Genomic DNA, 15517 nt, shown 5'->3' with positions numbered 1-15517 from the left:
TTGTTTTTATAGCACTATCACTATTTACTGCTAAACTGTCTGTTCTGTCTTTTGGTTCTTAAACATTCCGTAGAATACTGTCTACTAATTCAGAAGTTGCTAGGTGTGTTTGCAGTTTCTTTTAATGGTTTCAAATGCTCTTCATGTTTTCAAACCCATCAGAGAAGTTTTAAACATGTAAGCCAGTGATGCTATTTCAGGTTGCATGTTACTGTATGTATGTTTGGTTATGAGCACCAAATTAAATTACATATACCCTGAAGCACTGAACCAATATATTAGCTGGGAAAAAAATTGTTTATAACATGAACAATTATTGGAGCTCATGTTTCAATTGAACAAAGCATTAAACATTTATCAACTGTGGAAAGCATTTTTAAAAATGCATAATGTAATACTATTGATTATATTGGCGAAATGCATACTTGGCAGACTTTGCTGCTCATGTAGAAGAGTGTTAACAGTACTAAGAGACAAACCACTTAGAACAAGTATTACCAATTGCAATTGCAGAGAGGAGTTACATTAATTTTTACAATGATAAAGCCCTAATTTTCACTGTACTAAATTTAAACCAGTGCAAAAAAAGCCACAATAAATCTTACCCAAAGAATGCTTGTGTTATCAGGTTTATGTTCACATAAATACAATATTAGACTGGTTCTCATATTTACAGAATTCTGATACCATTTCAATGAATACATTTAACAGTTAAATGAAACTCAAAGTATATATATATGATAAGAAAGTACTCTCAGTACTTTTGTGTCAAGTTAAACTCAAAGATCAAACAAAAGCACATGTGGTAATCAAATATTTCTCACTGAATCATTTGATACCAATAATAATAATAATAATAATAATAATAATAACTTAAATTATATAATTGATTATTTCCTGATTTCCTGATAAATTGTCCACTCTCCACATTTGTCTGTTGCACAAATTAATTTCAATTTATTACACATAGAACTTTTTTTGTAATTACTGTGCATACTTCTTTTTTTTTAGCTTTGTTTTAATATTAATTTTTTTTTCTTGTTCTTGAATTTTTTTTTTTTTTTTTTACATCTAATGCTCAAATCTAATATCCATATTTCCATTTCTAGATTAATTGGATGAATAGCTTACAGGATAGTTGTTTTCATAAGTGCCATATATGATATCACCATCAGATGGCGCAGTTCCCCACTTTTCCCATGACCACCGCGAATGACTTTTATTATGAAACATCATCGTTTTTCGCCATGCGGGTCGCTTGATCAGTCAGAGGTTGGTGTGGCAGCTCGGCGGCGGCGGCGGCAGTGGGACCGTGGGCTCGGTTCTGTCACTGCAGAAAGGGCCAGAGATGGCGGAGTACAGTCAGACAGGAATATTAACAGCCCTGCTGCTGTTTACTGTGCTAACAGTGAGGGATATTTATGTGGGCCGGAGCAGCATGACTCAACAGGAGAGTAGTAGCAGCAGCGGGCCCGACAGCTTTCTGGAGCCGGACATGCACACACAGAGGCAGAACAAACCCAAATTCTACACGGGTCCGCTTCTCAAGTTCCAGTTCTGGTAAGATAATAATAATTAAATAAAGTCTTAATAACAAATAGGTAATTTATTTATAATTAATACCCACTTCATAGAGTACCCACTTCATAGTTGTTATAATGTATGTAATTATAATTATTTTAAAAAAAATAGTGAAATGTTTTAATATATATATATATATATATACATACATACATACATACATATATGTATGTATGTATGTATGTATGTATATGTACGCGAGCTTTAGAGCTCCTTGCACGACAGCAGAGCGCTGCAGCCGCTCGAGAGATGGGCGTTCAAGCGAAAACTTGTTTTGTTTTGCTTCAACAGGACCACCAGCGATATTAACAGCAGAAAACACAACATGGCTGCACACAAACCAGAGAACAGAACTTACATGTCTGAAGAGTTTGTAGTAAAAAAAATAGATGCATGTCCATGTCAAGCCTCAGTGTCGTGCACAGACCTTAGCAGGGATAGGTGCGGAAGGATAAAAAAAAAAAAAAAAAAAGGGCACTGATTTTTTTTTTACATTTTAAAATTATTATTATTATTATTATTTTTTTTTATTTTTTTTGGATGAGTGAATAGTGATTATAAATACTTAACTAATTTCTTTGCTTTTTGAGTACTTAAGCATTTTCTTGTGTGTGTGTGTGTGTATATATATATATGTATGTACTGTACATAATAATTATAATTATTTAACTTTTTTTTTTTTCAATTTTTCCTTTATCACAAATACTGTAATAGCCTATTCTGTTATATTTCTCACAAAAAGCACCATGGTAATACACTTGTTTATTTTTTTATTTTCGGACATGGTCTGTGATAACCTAATGCTTTTGACGTGTCATAGTAAAACCATGGCATTTTTTTAAAGTACCTTGGAGTACCATGACAGTATCATGAAATATGAATATGATCAATCAATCAGTACCATGGCATTAACCTGGTAACGTGGTGCACGGTGTGAAGGCACGATGAGAAAGCGCGAGGCGATCGACTGTGTTCCGTGAATGCTTCAGGTTTGTATAACATATAACATTCGAGTAAGGGCAGCCGGTGGAGTTTCTGGTGCCCTCGTTGGATATGATGGTGCCCAACACAGACTGCATAATATGCAAATAGGGTGCGGTGGTACTGTGAAAGCCTAATGGTATGTTTCTGAAAGCGATTAGTCTAATGGTTTATTAGTTGCAACAAAACCAAACTGGCTTTGGCTGAACCTGACAGCTCCTTCAGTTTGTCAATATTCTATAAAAGACTAATTCAATTTATATCACTGAAAGCGACACGTCTGCTCCCATTATAATTAATAAATCTGTCTACACTAGTGGTACACGATGTCGGAAATACAGTAGCAATCGAGTATTATTCTTTTGATGAACTTACAGCACAATAAATGGAATGGACTTTTTATCTGACCTGTTAAGCGTCTGAGGTAAAGGCACTTCGATGTTCCGGGGCGAATTCAAAACTGCATTTTTTGCTTTCTTGAAGGGCACTCATGCGGGAGGGGATGCCACTCGAAAGCTTGTTCAAAACGAAAGTGAGAAAATTGATCTTTTCTCGAAGGGCCCTTCCACAAGACTGTTAACGAAGGATACATTCATACAGTAATGCCATGTTTCCTTCAGAGTACCCACTTCAAGGGCTCTGCACTTCGGAGTGAGTATAGGGCATAGGGAGGATCACTTGTGATTGGAATCTCCCCCAGCACGAAATCTGCGTGCTTTTATAATTTACAATTTTCTTTATTTATCTCACATTATACATTTGCACATATACAGTGAAGTTCTTCTTTTTCACATATCCCAGCTAGGCTGGGGTCAGAGTGCAGGGTCAGCCATGATACAGCGCCCCTGGAGCAGATAGGGTCAAGGGCCCAACAGTGGCATCTTGGCGGTGCTGGGGCTTGAACCCCCAACCTTCTGATCAGTAACCCAGAGCCTTAACCGCTTAATTTTCTTTAATACGCCCGCGATTTACAAATAAATCTCTTAATAACACATAATTACTGTTATTGTGAAATTATGACAAGATTTTCATTTTAATTTATTAAAATTTCTCCTGTTTTTCTGGTGACCAAAAGGGCACCTTTACATTTGTGAATGAAATGTGCTGCCCCCGTTCTGTGCACGTCAGTGACCAGCCTTATGTGTTTGAACCAGAGTCCTCAATTAAACAGAGAGATGGGGCTGAAGGTAGTTAAAGTCACTGTGTCCTAAACAGATGCCAGACAACATGCAATAAAAGTAATCTTTTCCATGTTTATCAGAGTTTTTGTCCTAAGCAGCTGCGATGAGTGATGGGACACACACACATGCAGGTTCAGGATGGAGAAGAGGTGACAGACATTCCTGCTCCCTCCGCTTTTCTCTCTATTTCTGGGCATAGAAATGCATCTATATTTCAACTACAAATGCTTCAGACATGTAAGTTCTGTTCTCTGGTTTGTGTGCAGCCATGTTGTGTTTTCTGTTGTTAATATCGCTGGTGGTCCTGTTGAAGCGGGGGCGGGGGGGGGGGGGGGACTAGTTTTTGCTTGATCGGCCCACCTTGCGAGTGGATGCAGCGCTCTGCTCTCGTGCAAGGAGCTCTAAAGCTTGCATACAGTCTTTTTTCATGAATGTGCACAGGAAATCAACGGTTGGTGAAGATTTTCACTAAATAATACATTCGATTTCGGTTTGTTTCTCACTGAACCTTATTGTATTCCTTCAGAACAAGACATAATTAATAATTTTATTTATTTATCACACATTATACATTTGCACATATACAGTGAAATTCTTTTTTTCACATATCCCAGCTAAGCTGGGGTCAGAGTGCAGGGTCAGCCATGACATGAAGCAGATAGGGTCAAGGGCCCAACAGTGGCATCTTGGCAGTGCTGGGGCTTGAACCCCCAACCTTCTGATCAGCAACCCAGAGCCTTAACCACTAAGCCACCACTGCCTTTTATTAGACATGAGTAGATGAGGTAGTCACCATAAACTGCCATTTTATGACATCACTGAGCACAAAATATTTTCACAATTTCTCCCTTTGTGTAAAGAAAAAGTAATATGGGGTTATAACAACACAGGTGTTTAACTAATGAAGGCATAATGCTGAATGAACTCAGTGTTGTTTTAGTGAGGATGCTATTACTTCTCGTGCGCGAGTTTCTCCTGTACTGACGGACCCCCCAGCGTCAGTTCTTTAATGCGTGCTATAATTAAGTAAAATCTTAACTTACACTTCACAGCAGATGCACTGGAGGACAGATTATATCACAGCAGGTGCACTGAAGATCAGATTATATATTATCAAACATATAATGTGGTTTTTAGATGGTTATGTTGATTGATTAGATAAGATGCGATCGCGAATGCACTTGCCAGCTATGTGCACTGCCGTATTGTTTACATGCAGTGCAGTATGTGATTGTGAGTTCGCCACAGAAGGTTCTAAAAGCCTAGCCCTTCCATTTTCCCAGTACCAGAAGCAGTTAGAATGAGTGATGAACGAAATGGGAGACGGCTCCAGTGGACTGACTAGTTTGTATATACTTTGTTTGATGTCAGAAAACATGGCTGCATCGCTGGCGCTGCATCAAAACAGTGCGATCCAATGGTAATGGCTTGACATTTTTATTTAGTGATTGTTTGAATGTTTGTAACATTAAAATAAAGATATTGTGATGTTGAAAAGACTATTTGAGCAGCTGGTTCATAATTTCGCTGGTAAACAGCAACAGTAATGCAGATCACACCGGTTTGATTGTACGCCTCTGAGCCCAGCCTAGAGTAATCACACCGGTTTGATTGTACATGCGAAAAGGTTAATTGCTTCTTTTTCTTCAGTATATCCTGAGGGTACGGTAAGGTGTTCCAGGAGTACTCCCGGTCCATAAGCCAGCTGTACCCGGACATCCGAATCGAGGGAGAGAATTACCCTCCCAAACCTATCAACAAGTGAGTCTGCTTTTCCAAATGTTATGGAATTAGTCTAGTCTTTGCATAAACTTTGATATGCACAAATTATGTGGTTTGATTCTAATGTTAATGTCTTCCTCTCCAGATACATTGCAAATTTTGTCTCCTACTTCAAACTGCTTGCCATCGCCTTGATTGTGACTGGACATAATCCTTTCCAAATGTTTGGTTTGAACACTCCAAGAATATGGTCCTGGGGACAGGAGAATAAGGTAATGCTTGTGTCACTTCGATTAAAGATAAACTGCTGTAAAGTTGTTGGACTCTAGCCTGATTATGGTGGAATAGAGGATAAATATAAACATTGTGACTGTGTCATAGTTGAACTGTGACAAACCTGTTTTGTGGAATGAGCAGCATTTCAGAGCTAAGTGTGGGCATGCACAATTTTTGAAATGTGTAGACACTTGTGTTTAAGGCAACACTGAAATCAGTATCGACCCCATTAACATTTTTAATGAAAAGTTCCTGGTCTTATTGTGCTTGATAGATCAGTGCATGTGTTTGCATAATCATAATTTTTCATCAAAATGAATGTATTAACTTCCTCTACCTTTTTAAAGGACTTTTCAGCTGAAGTAAACAAGACAAAAAATAATGTTAACTAATTACATTTTAGCCTACTTTGAATCCTGTCAAATCCCAATGGAAAAAGTCTTTGTTGTATTCTGTCCACATAGTGCTTTTTTACAGTAAGTAAAACTTGAGAAAATATTTCTAACAGTTGTTAGTCTGTTTTCCAGATATTTTCCTGTCTCATGGCATTCTTCCTTAGTAACATGTTGGAGACCCATTGCCTCACTACTGGAGCGTTTGAGATTTCATTGAATGGTATTGTCATTTGGATGAGCGCTCGGTTTGGGGGGAACAAATCTTGCTTTGAATTATACAAGCAGTTTATGTATGTCACAGAATTATCACTAGCTCTTTCTCTGTATTAGATGTGCCAGTTTGGTCCAAATTGCAATCAGGATATGTGCCCAACATTCAGGAGCTTTTCCAGATCTTGGATAATCACCTTAAGATGAATCAGGTTGACAAGATGCACTTTCCCTCACCGTAGTGCGGTTGTTTTTGCCAAGAGACAAGTGAGTGGTAAAACATGTACATTGACATCAGCGTTTATGTCACAGCATGCACAGCATCTGCTTGGTCAAGCATGTCAGGTGTTTAACAAGGGTTTGCTTTTTCAGTGCATGTTTAAAGATTTGCAAATCTTTGTTTTATTGCTTGTACGATTCCAATATGGAATATATGTGTGGGGTTTTATATAGTGACAAGCCATCAGCAGTATGCAGGAAATTGAACAGTTCAGTAAAACTTAAGTAGCTCTTTTAAAACTGACAAGACCCACACAGCAGCAGGCCTATGTGGCCCTAAAATTTGGTCCTAACCAAGTGTGACATGATAAAGCAATAAGTAAAAAATCAAATCTCTTTTGAATCTGAGTTTGTGCTAAACAACGTGCTCAATTCAACAAAACACCAGCATTAAGCGACGTTCACACAGAATGCTTTCATGGGTTAAAGGAATATCCGTGTTCAGTACAAGTTAAGCTCAATTAATAGCATTTGTGTCATAATGTTGATTTCCACAAATTATTGACTCGTCGCTCCTTAATTAAAAAATACAGTTACAGTATGGCACTTACAATGAAAGTTAGGGGTGGGTACAAATATTGATTTCCTGATGCATCGCGATCTTCATTTGAACGATCTCAGTATCGATTCTTAAATCCCAAGAATGATCTTTTACTCTACGTGCAGCTCTCTACTACAATGACAGGAAATTGCTCACATTAGCAACCAAATTCCGCACTGTGACTAAAAATGTACACATTTGGCAACAAGCTGGTAAATGTTTTGATTTCACTCACCAGTGAATGAATTGTGTAGCATAGTGGTGGATTATTCAGCAGCGAGATCCTTTCACTGCGTGTTGAGAGTAAAAGTTGTTCCGCGTGTGTCCAAAGCCGAGATCCACAACAAAAAATAAACATTTAATTTTTATCAGGCATAGCACAGATGAGATAAAGCCATTCAAGTCTCTCTCGTTAACATGCGCTAATTTAAAGACACTGTTTACAGAAATGCCGGGTTTCCTTATAGAGACAGTATTGATTTTAAGCACGTGTTCAACAAATCAATGTAAATACCTGTATATAGTACAAATTATGCAATTAAAAAAATAAATATGTAACAAATATAATATATGCAATATAAAATCATATTAATTACAATTGTTTGTCCATTTTTAAAACGCTAAAATGTGACCAAAATGTAAAATTAATATTTTCATATTGTACCTAATTAGAAGATCCCCTGTATAATTAACAGCATTAGCCGGTAAAGAATTTATTTCATATGTAAGCAAAAGGAACATTGTAACTAAAATATACCCATGTGAATCGATATCGAATCATATTCAGAATCGAATCAGGAAATCTGTATCAATACCCAACCCTAATGGAAGTGAATGGGGCTAGCCAATAAATGTTAAAATTCAAAAGTATAGCCACGAGATGTAAACATTATACATGTTAACATGATTTTAGTGTGATAAAATCACTTACCATATCTATGTAAATTTATATCCAATTTTACAACTTTGTTTTCGTGAAAGCAAAACCCTGTAATCCCGGTACTGAAAATAACTTCACAGAAAAGTTTAGTAAGTGATTCTATCACACTAAAATTATGTTAACATGCACAATGTTTATATTTTGTGGCTATACTTTTGAAACTGTGTGTATTTAAGCGTTTAAAGACTGGCCCCATTCACTTCCATTGTAAGTGCCTCGCTGTAACCGTTTTTTAAATAAACGAGGCACATAAGGGGGCCTGGGTAGCTCAACAAGTAAAGACGCTGTCTACTACCACTGGAGTCGTGAGTTCAAATCCAGGGCATGCTGAGTGACTCCAGCCAGGTCTCCTAAGCAACCAAATTGGGCCGGTTGATAGGGAGGGTGGAGTCACATGGGATAATTTCCTCGTGGTCACTATAATGTGTGGTTCTCGCTCTCAGTGGTTAGTTGTGCGTGGATGCCGCAGAGAATAGCGTGAAGCCTCCACACATGCTATGTCTCCACAGTAACGTGCTCAGCAAGCCACATGATAAGATGCGTGCATTGACGGTCTCAGACATGGAGGCAACTTGAGATTCGTCCTCCACCACCCAGATTGAGACGAGTCACTACACCACCACAAGGATTTAGAGTGCATTGGGAATTGGGCATTCCAAATTGGGGACAAAATAAAAATAAATAAATAAATAAACGAAGGTGCATGTCGAAATTATTTTTGCATTGCTCAACATTATAACACAAATTATGTTGATTTGAGCTTTACCTGTATTGTACCTGGAAACTCCCTTGAAAAGCTAGAAACAGCACAACAAATGGAACAGAATGCAGGTATCTCGAGATGTGGTAACAAAAGTTTACATTTTTTTAACTTTGCAAAATGTATCAAGAAAATAAACCCTCCACTTATACCACAAGATGCTAAAAAAGCATCAAGACCTGTCTCAACTCATCGAAGAATTCTGTCTAGTGCATGTTTACTTGTAAACAGCGCAGACGCATGCAAAAACACATCCTGTGTGAAAGGCCCCTCAAATCTCATTTTCTCCTCTGTAGGTCTCCGGAGCCGTTTCTCTGGTTAGCGGGACTGTGGACTGGCATAATGAAGGCCTTCACTGCAAACAGCTAGCTGTTAGTGCAGGCTCGATGCTCAGCCACCACCCACACTCCCTCTGCCCAGCGACACACATCTTTGGACATACATCGACTAGATCTCTTCAGAGCTTCAAACTACATGCTTTTATCGTAGGAGAATCATTTGCAAGCTGGAGGCACTAAATCTATTAATAAATGCAGAAGTGTTTTTTGACCAGTGTCTTGGTCAAGGTAGTTTTCCGTTTGTAATGAGTGCTTTCAGCATAAATTGTATGGGATATTCCATATTTCTCAAGGGCAACTGTGATAAAAAAATAAATAAATTCTAAATGTAGATGTCTTAAAAATAACCTTTTAAACATGTTTATTTGTTTGCACTGGTGTAGAACTGTACTGTACGTGGGGTATCTGACTTCTTAAATTAGTCGGAATGTCGGTGTACTGCAGAAACATGCAATGTTGTTAGAGTGAGGTAGACCATTTGTTTTTAAAGGAATATGTCACCTAAGAGTGGAAATTCTGTTGTCACTCACTTACATGTTGTTCCAAACCCAACTTTCTCCTGTGAAAGACAAATGGAGAGGTTTTGAAAAATGTTCATGCTGCTGTTTCCCACACAATGAAAGTGAATCATAACTGTGTCAAAATATATAACTAAAAATAAAAGAATCACCATAAAACTAGTACAAATGACTCATACACTACATTTAAAGTCTTCTATAGTCATGAGGAACGGAACAAATTTTTGGTCTTTATTCACTCAGTGTTCTTCCCTCCGATTCTGCATATTCAAACTTGTCTTAATTGGTTGTGCGAAACATGCATCACAGTGGCATTTGACATCAAGCCTGGTGTGATGCATCTTCATGTGTCATATTTGAATGTACTCAAATGATATTCGAGAGCTGCGGTGGAGGGCAAGATTTTCAGCCAATACTGACTTATAATTCGATTTGGAACAACATGAGGGTGAGTAACTGATAACTGATGAATTTTCATTTTTGGGAAAAACTTCCTTTTATTTGCCTGAAATTGTAAATTTATGTCAACTCCATCTCAGTGAGTTTGCTGCTTTGATTTGTAAGGACAGCACATGCTGGTAAATGAGAAAAGTGCTGTAGTTGGGAATTTAATGCTAAGTCTTCCTCTCTTTTGCTTAACTGTTAAACTGTATGTAAGCACTGCCAGAGAAACCTGTCGAATCAGCTGTAACTTTTAAGAGCTATTGTTTGGGTTGCCGCAGTCGTCTTAATGATCGTGTGATTGAGAATGGTGCATATCAGAATGGTAAGTCCAAAGACTCCCTCCATTTTTCCAGCTTTCTCCATATAGATGTGGTGGTAAGAAATGCACCCCTTATATTTTAGTGTACTACTCTGTGAATTTGTAACAGAATTGATGCTTTGTTGGGATTAAGTTAGATTGAGAGATGAAATTGTACCCTATTTCACAGTAATGTAAAATAAACACAAAAAAAAACCCAATTTTGTCAATGTGCTGTTTTCATTTCTATTTGTCACTAAATCAATTGTGAATTGGGCTCTTGTCTGAGTTCATCTCATTTTAGGTCACATGGCATCAGGCCCATATTTAAGAGGGCTATTATTTGTGACAAACGAATATTGTGGAGAGAAAGGATTTAGCTCTATTTTTGTTTTGCAATTTATTTCTGTTTTACAGCTCCTTATGTGAAATATCTCTCACTTAACTATTGCTTCACATGAAGAGCACTGTACACTGATGGAGGTACCTCAGACGTTAGTTTAACCATTGCTTAAACATATGAAGAATAAAACAAAAGAAAATAGACCTTTAGTCATCTAAAGTTTACTATTTATTCTAATAATACAGCTTTGTGTTTATAATTTTTTGTGCATCAGCCCAAAGAGAATGATCATTGTAAATCACAACTAATTGAACGCACTCTCAATGCTGCAAATCAAGTCTTTAGAAAGATGTCTTTAGAAACTGACACTCTGCTTAAAGGTGCTCAGTAATTTTTTCTGCATTAAAAAAGTTTTACTCCAAAGGAAATTAATAGTAATTTTGAAATATATGTATAAAATCATGAGCACTTGCATGAGATGAAGACGCCAGTCATATCAGTAACCTTATAAAAGCTGTTTAAATCTACATGGGGAGGGTCCCCCCATGGGGGCTGCCATGTTAGAGTCGCCGAATTCTACTCAATTTCAGCAACCATCCTGTTATTGGACACTCACTCATGGATTAAATTAATCATGGCTGGCTGTGAATAGTGAATTTCTACATAGCACTGGTAAATGAAAACTATTGCGTTTAAATCATGCTGCATCCATGACCCTAAGTGTCAGTGTAAGTAAGACGTACACGGGCATGTGCTGTATGGTGGTAGAGCAGCAACAAATAGCCAATAAATACAGTAAACCAGTAATAGAAGGATGCAGCATATCAGCAATCCACTATTGGCAGGAAAGTGACAATACAGTAAAAAGCGTAGAACGAAAACTAATGTGAGAGAAAAATCTAGTAACCTAGTGTTCAGTAGCCTGATGGCCTGTAGATAAAAGCTGTTTTTCAGTCTGGTAGTGCGTGACCGAATACTCCAGTAATGTCTTTTGTAATGAGACACAAACAGGATGTGTGCATAGTAAGAGCTATGAGCAGCATAGGTGAATTATGGACCGGGCCAGTGCCCAGGGGCCCTGCTTAAATATGTGGGCCCCACATCTTATACAAGGCCCCCTCAACAGTGCCCTGTGACTATGAGGGCCCCCAGCCCTATTATAGGACCCTTTTGCCTTTCTGTTTCTTATTAAATTTTTAATTTAATACTTTAACACTATTATGCAGCACATACCATATTTGATGCATGGCTTCCTAGCCTCTACATCATCATCACTGTTTGTATGACATGTCTACTGTCTCCTGGTGTTTCCATGCTCGTCTGGAAGTAGAAGACCTTGCTATATAATTTCCAAAATAGTTACCTTCGTATGCTGATGCACTGATCTTTTTTATGTGAAATCTTTGCTAATTTTGATAAAGTCAAATTAACAATAACAATGTAATTGTTACTGATATTTTAAAATGAGTATTTATTGAATTCAAGCAACATGTGCTTAAAATTTCATTATTTTAAAGATAAATAGGTTTAAACAGGTTTAAAAAATATAATTTTCTGATTATTATTTCATATGTTATGCTTTATATGGTTAAGCTTTATTCTTTGTATAAAAGGGCTATTGAACAAAAACATTTATTATACAGTACCATTCATTGCTATAACTGCATGTTTGCCCTACATTACAAAAAAAAATAACTTGGCTTAGCTCTTTGGGAAAAAGAAGATATTGATATTTTATTTTGTGTGGGACAAAAGTACTGATTAAACTAGATACATAAAGTTTGTCAAGACAAACTATAATGTTGGTTTGAAAGAAACTGGCCCAGTTTTTAAATGCTTGAAGTAAAAAAATGCACAGGGAAGAAAGAAGAGAGCATTTTAAAGCAGATTAAAGGGCTTGTGTGGAAGTTTTGACAGCTGAAGTTTGAAATCATGAACATTCAAAAACAGACTCATAGCTCATTTGTAAACATTCTGCCAATGTAATGTAGTCTAGTGGCTTTTGGCTTACATGATGCCTTCACAGGGCTTTTTTGATGGGAGAATAATAATGGTAGCCAAGCTGTAGGGTCATTACAAACAGAATTTACAATAAAATGACCACTATTTTTGAGCCCCACACCTTTCAGCCCATCGAAGCTCTCACAATAGAGGGTAAAGTCTTTGAAGGACATAGGGTGTAGGGATGATCACTTCTGAATGGAACGCACCCCGTCATTCAGATGACTTAGAAAAGATATAGCAGCACGAGCCAGAACTGCCTGAACTCTGTCAAGTTACACCAAACCCATGTGCAGATGCTGTAGGAGTCTATTTGTTAAATTCTTCAATATTGAAAGTGTTTGAAGTTCAAATATTTCATAATGTATTACTGCTCCTTTAAATATATGCACGTTTACACATTTATCACACATTTTGTTACATAGTTATAACTGGACTGAGGGGGTCCTAAAAGAAAATTGGCCCCAGGGCCCTTGCTAGTCATAATCCGGCTAATGATGGACCTGAGTAACAGGGGCCCTCACTGGAGGGGGGCCCACAGAAAGGCTTCATTTATATTCCATCATATTATCATTTGTTATATATAGAGTATATACTGTATATAGTAATAGCATGCAGTTGGTTGTAATAAAACATAGCAAGACTCTGTTTTCCACCTGTAAAAATGGGGCGTTCCCCTATAATTTGCCTTGTCTCCTCCCATGTTAGCGAGGACCAACCCCCCCCCCCCAGCAAAAGCGAAAGTGGTTTGGTCCACCAGCCACTCCAAACCAAATGCACGTCATGATGTCATTTGCTTACTCTGTTAATGTATCTACAGAAATTAATCCAAAATTGGACATTTAAAAAAAAAAGCAGAGTTTTTAACAGAAGAAATGTGAGCCATACCTGTAAACATAGCTATAGGTGAATATTTGTTTGATATTCATGTAAACATGGTCCAATATTAACACTTGGCATGCACCAAATTCGAGAGAAAATATTGCTTTTGGCGAGGAAATAAAACAGAAATATTTACCAGGTGGTTGGCAACATTATTACTGGATCATTACATGATTTTCATTAAACAGTGAACAACAATCAGATGCTTGCTTAAAATGATGTGCACAATTCAAATCAAACTGTCAACATCAGCCTCATGCATCTATCTGTATAAACATATTTTACTTCAGTGCATTATTTACCATCAGATGTTTATCTATGATGCCTATTTAATTTTATTAATGTTATTATTTTTTTCGAGAACTCCATGAGATACATGTGAAATTTTCCTCACATTAAGCCACCAAAAGAATATGTGAGGAACAATATCACCTGTGCTTGCGCTCAGACAGTAACGATTTAGCATGTGTTCTGAGTATTAGTGTAAATAATTGTAAATATGCATGTAAACTATAAACATGTAACAAATATATATGCAAAATAATAAATTTTTACATTTATTGATGGAATATAATGAATTTGACAATTTTTCAAAAGCTAAAATGCAACCAATATGATAAAAAACTGACAAAGTATAATTTGTAAAATGTATATTTTCAAATTGTATCTAAAAGGGTTACCTAAAAGGTTAGAAAGTCCCTTCACAATTATCAGCATGAGCTAAGAAAGAATTTGTTTTATATTTAAGTTAAATGGACATTGTAAACAAAATATCAGTTAGCAAGTTTTTAAAACTACCTGAGAGCAGGAATGTTTCAGGATAGACTAAACAACCTGGCACTCTTCTCATTTCAGAAATGTTATGGTGACGCTGCCAACAAGAAAAAGTTTTTAAATAATGTTAAAGTATGCTATGTTATAGCAATAATGTTAATGTTTAATAATGCGAGTATTGACGAGTTCGAATCCAGGGTGTGCTGAGCGACTCCAGCCAAGTCTCCCAAGCAACCAAATTGGACCGGTTGCTAGGGAGAGTTGAGTCACATGGGGTAACCTCCTCGTGGTCACGATTAATGGTTCTCACTCTCAATGGGGCACGTGGCAAGTTGTGCGTGGATCACGGAGAGTAGCATGAGCCTCCACATGCTGTGTGTCTCTGCGGTGTCATGCACAACGAGCCACGTGATAAGATGTGCAGATTGACTGTCTCAGAAGTGGAGGCAACTGAGACTTGTCCTCCGACACCTTGATTGAGGTTAGTAACCGCGCTACCACGAGGACCTACTAAGAAGTGGGAATTGGGCATTCCAAATTGGGAGAAAAAGGGATACAAAATAAATAATAATAAAAAAAAAATTATATCTTGATCCAAATAATATTTGTATTTGAACATAAAACGTTATGAATTTGCACTGTTAAATATCCTTCGAAAAAGTTTATACTGAATATTATCCCCACCACAAACCCAAATTGGTCAGGGGACCCTAAAATAGTTCTGTGCCTGGTGCTACGCCCCTGGCTGTGAGTCCACACAGTGATTCCTTTTTCTTTCCTCAGACAGCTGTAGTCCTGTAAAGCTTTTTTTTGCAGAACAAAGAGTTTATTCCCCATGAAGAGCTCTGTGGTTCTCACCACTCTCTGCAGAGCAGCTGCCATGGACAGTAATGCTGCAAGTTAATGCTCTCTGTGGTGCAGCGGTAGAATGTTCGTCATATTGCCTAAAATTAGTGTTCCATGGAAGAAATAAAGTTAGATGGGTTTGGATTCAGAACAACATTTCTGGTCAGCTTTAAGTCAGTGTTTCACAACTGGTTTTGCTTCGATAGA

The 15517-nt window shown here is 37.4% G+C and overlaps 1 pseudogene; it reads left to right on the top strand.

Annotated features, from left to right (window-relative positions):
• The first annotated feature begins 1240 nt into the window (after positions 1-1240).
• Positions 1241-10685, top strand: LOC127412691 (selenoprotein T2-like; annotated as a pseudogene).
• Positions 10686-15517: the final 4832 nt, after the last annotated feature.

The sequence above is a fragment of the Myxocyprinus asiaticus genome, chromosome 22 (assembly GCF_019703515.2).
Source record: "Myxocyprinus asiaticus isolate MX2 ecotype Aquarium Trade chromosome 22, UBuf_Myxa_2, whole genome shotgun sequence".
Taxonomy (NCBI): Eukaryota; Metazoa; Chordata; class Actinopteri; order Cypriniformes; family Catostomidae; genus Myxocyprinus; species Myxocyprinus asiaticus.
The sequence above is the reverse complement of the archived record's forward strand: the minus strand, read 5'-3'. Positions and strand labels throughout refer to the sequence as shown.